We start from the raw sequence: 3,692 nt of genomic DNA, 5'->3' as shown, positions 1-3,692 counted from the left end.
TTTTTTTTCAACAGCATTTGCTCACTCCACATCTCCATGTCACAACTTAGTAATTCTCAAAATATGTTAAGCTTTATTATTATTATTATATTGATCTATGATCAGTGATCTTTGATGTTACTATTGTAATTGTTTTAGGGCACTACAAACTGCACTCATAGAAGACAACAAACTTAAGCAATGAATGTATGTGTTCTGACTTCTCCATCAACTGGCTATTCCCCCACCTTTCTTCCTCTTTTCGGGCCCCTCTATTCCCTAAAACAACAATATTGAAATTAGGCCAATTAATAACCCTACAATGGCCTCTCAGTGTTCAAGTGAAAGAAAGAGTCACATGTCTCTCACTTTAAATCAAAAGCTAAAAAAGATTAAGCTTAATGAGGAAGGCATGCTGAAAGCCAAGACAGACTAAAAGCTAAGTCTCTTGCATCAAACAGCCAAGTTGTAAATGCAAAGGAAAAGTCCTTGAAGGAAATTAAAAGTGCTAGTTCAGTGAACACACAAATGATAAGAAAGCAAAACAACCTTATTTCTGATACGGAGAAAAATTTATGATCTGCATAGAAGGTCAAACCAGCCACAACATTCCTTTAACCCAAAGCTTAATTCAGGTGAGCCCATGCACTGCAGCCCACCAGGCTCTTCTGTCCATGGAATTCTCCAGGCAAGAACAGTGGAGTGGTTAGCATTTCCTTCTGCAGGGGGTCTTCCTGACCCAGGGATCAAACTCAGGTCTCCTGGACTGGCAGGCAGATTCTTTACCATCTGAGACACCAGGGAAGCCCCAGAGCAAGGCTCAAGTCTCTTCAATTCTGTGAAGGCTGAGAGAGGTGAGGAAACTGTCAAAGAAAAATTTGAAGCTAGCCAAATTTGGTTAACAAGGTTAATGTGCAAGGTGAAGCAGCAAGTGCTGATGTAGAAGCTGCAGCACGTTATCCAGAAGATCTAGCTAAGATAATGAATGAGGACGGTTACACTAAATAGATTTTCAATGCAGAATAAAACAGCCTTCTATTGGAAGAAGTTGCCATCTAGGACTTTCTAGCTAGAGAGAAGTCAGTGCCTGGCTTCAAAGTTTCAAAGGACAGGCTAACTCTCTTGTCAGGGCCTAAAGCATCTGGAGACTTTAAGTTGAAGCTAGTGTTCATTTACCATTCCAAAAATCCTAAAGCCCTTAAGAATTAAACTAAATCTACTCTGCCTGTGCTCTATAAATGGAACCACAAAGGCTGCATCATAGCACATCTGTTTACAACATAGTTTACTGAATATTTAAGCCCACTGTTGAGAACTAGTGCTCAGGAAAAAAAAAGATTATTTTCAAAATATAAGAGCTCTGATGGAGAAGGATAACAAGATTAATTTGGCGGGGGGGTGAGGGGGACTTCCCTGGTGGTCCAGTGGTTAAGACTCCCCTTTCAACGCAGGGGGCATGGGTTGGATCCCTGGTTGGGGTATGGCTACATGCCATAGGGTGTGGCTGAAAATAAATGAATAAATTAATTTTTTTAAAAAGGTTAATGTTTTCATGCCTGTTAACACAATATCCACTTTGCAGCAAATTAATCAAGGAGCCATTTTGATTTTCAAGTCTTATTCCCCCCCCCCTTTTTTTTTTAAATTTCACTGAAGCAGAGTCGATTTACAATGTTGTGTTAGCTCCAGTGGACAGCACGGTGATGTATACATATAGATACAGAACATATATACATAAAGAATCCTTTTCAGATTCTTTTCCCTTATGTGTATGTGTGTGCACTCAGTCACGTTCAACTCTTTGCAGCCCCATGGACTGTAGCCCACCAGGCTCCTCTGTCCACGGAATTTCCCGTCATAGATTATTACAAACTATTGAGTAGAGCTCCCTGTGCTATACAGTAGGTCCTTGTTGATTATCTATTTTATGTTGTTGTTTAGTTGCTAAGTCATGTCTGACTCTTTGAGACCCCAGGGACTATAGCCCGCCAGGCTTCTCTGCCCATGGGATTTCCCCACCAAGAATACTGGAGTGGGTTGCCACTTCCTTCTCCAGGGGATCTCCCAAGCCCAGGGATCGAATCTGAGTCTTTTGTATTGGCAGGTGGATTCTTTACCTCTGGGCCACCAGAGAGCCCCATACTATTTTACATATAGTAATAAAATCTTATTACTTAGGAAATATGCTTTGTAAGGCTATAGCTGCGAGAGGTAGTGATTCCTCTGATGTATCTGGGCAGCCAATTGAAAACCCTCTGGAAAAGACTCACCATTTTAGATGCCATGAAGAACATTCATGATTCATCAGAAGAGGTCAAAATATCAACATTAAGAGGAGCCTGGGAGTAGTTGACTACAACTCTCTTAGATGACTTTGAGGGGTTCAAGACTTCAGTGGACGAAGGCCTCCGCCCCCCGGGGCTCAGTGCTGGGCTGTGGCGGGGAAGCAGGCGTGGACTGGCTGCACTGGGCCTGGAGCACCAGATAGAAGAGGAGTCATGTCAGAAGAAACAGTGAGCGAATCACAGTTTTCCTGGAAGACAGCAGCACTGAGTGTTCGATCTTCCTCTGTCTTGGGACTCTTCTCTCTGCTAGGCCACACAGCCTGCAGGATTCTAGTTCCCCGACCAGGGATTGAAGCCAGGCCCTGACAGTGAAAGTGCTGAGTCCTAACTACTGGACTGCCAAGAAATTCTCAATCCTTTTATTTTTAATACCTGCTTCCAATGCAGTTTGCACTCCATTGTAGTAAATAAGTAAAGGCTTCCCCGGTGGCTCAGAGGTAAAGAATCTGGCTGCAGTGCAGGAGCTACAGCAGAGATAGGTTCAACCCCTGAATCAGGAAGATTCCTCTGGAGAAGGGCATGGCAACCCACTCCAGTATTCTTGCATTGAGAATCCCATGGGCAGAGGAGCCTGAGGGGCTACAGTCCATGGGGTCTGCAAAGAGTTGGACACGACTGAAGCAACTTAGCATGCACACGTAGTGAATAAAAAGATACGTATGGAATGCTCGCTTTGGCAGCACATATACTAAAATTGGAGCAATACAGAGAAGATAAGCTATGGCCCCTGCACAAGGATGAAACGCAAATTCGTGAAGTGTTCCATATTTTTAAGTCAGAAAGAAAAACACCAATACAATATATTAACACATATATATGGAATTTAAAAGATGGTAACGATGACCCTATATGCAAGACAGCAAAAGAGACACAGATGTAAAGAACAGTCTTTTGGACTCCGTGGGAGAAAGTGAGGGTGGGATGATTTGAGAGAATAGCATTGAAACATGTATATTATCATATGTGAAACAGATCACCAGTCAAGGTTTGATGCATGAGACAGGGTGCTCGGGGCTGGTGCACTGGGATGACCCTGAGGGATGGGATGGGGAGGGAGGTGGGAGAGGGGTTCAGGATGGGGAACACATGTACACCTATGGCTGATTCATGTGAATGTATGGCAAAAACCACTACAATATTGTAAAGTAATTAGCTTCCGATTAAAATAAATAAATTAAAAAAATAAAGACTTCAGTGGAGGAAGTAACTGCAGATGTGGTGGAAACAGTAAGAGAACTAGAAGTGGAGCCTGAAGATGATACAACTTTCATGGATGAGCAGAGAAAGTGGTTTCTTGAGATGGAAACTACTCCTGGTGCAGATGTTTGGAGACTGTTGAAATGATAACAAATGATTTAGAATATTACA

General features: G+C 42.6%; 1 non-coding gene across 1 annotated transcript; it reads left to right on the top strand.

Annotated features, from left to right (window-relative positions):
• Window positions 1-2,988: 2,988 nt before the first annotated feature.
• LOC112444370 (U6 spliceosomal RNA) lies at window positions 2,989-3,096 on the top strand. Its single transcript, XR_003032700.1, has one exon. It is a non-coding gene; the product is annotated as a U6 spliceosomal RNA (small nuclear RNA).
• The last annotated feature ends 596 nt before the right edge of the window (window positions 3,097-3,692 follow it).

This window comes from Bos taurus, chromosome 25 (genome assembly GCF_002263795.3).
Source record: "Bos taurus isolate L1 Dominette 01449 registration number 42190680 breed Hereford chromosome 25, ARS-UCD2.0, whole genome shotgun sequence".
Taxonomy (NCBI): Eukaryota; Metazoa; Chordata; class Mammalia; order Artiodactyla; family Bovidae; genus Bos; species Bos taurus.
The sequence above is the reverse complement of the archived record's forward strand: the minus strand, read 5'-3'. Positions and strand labels throughout refer to the sequence as shown.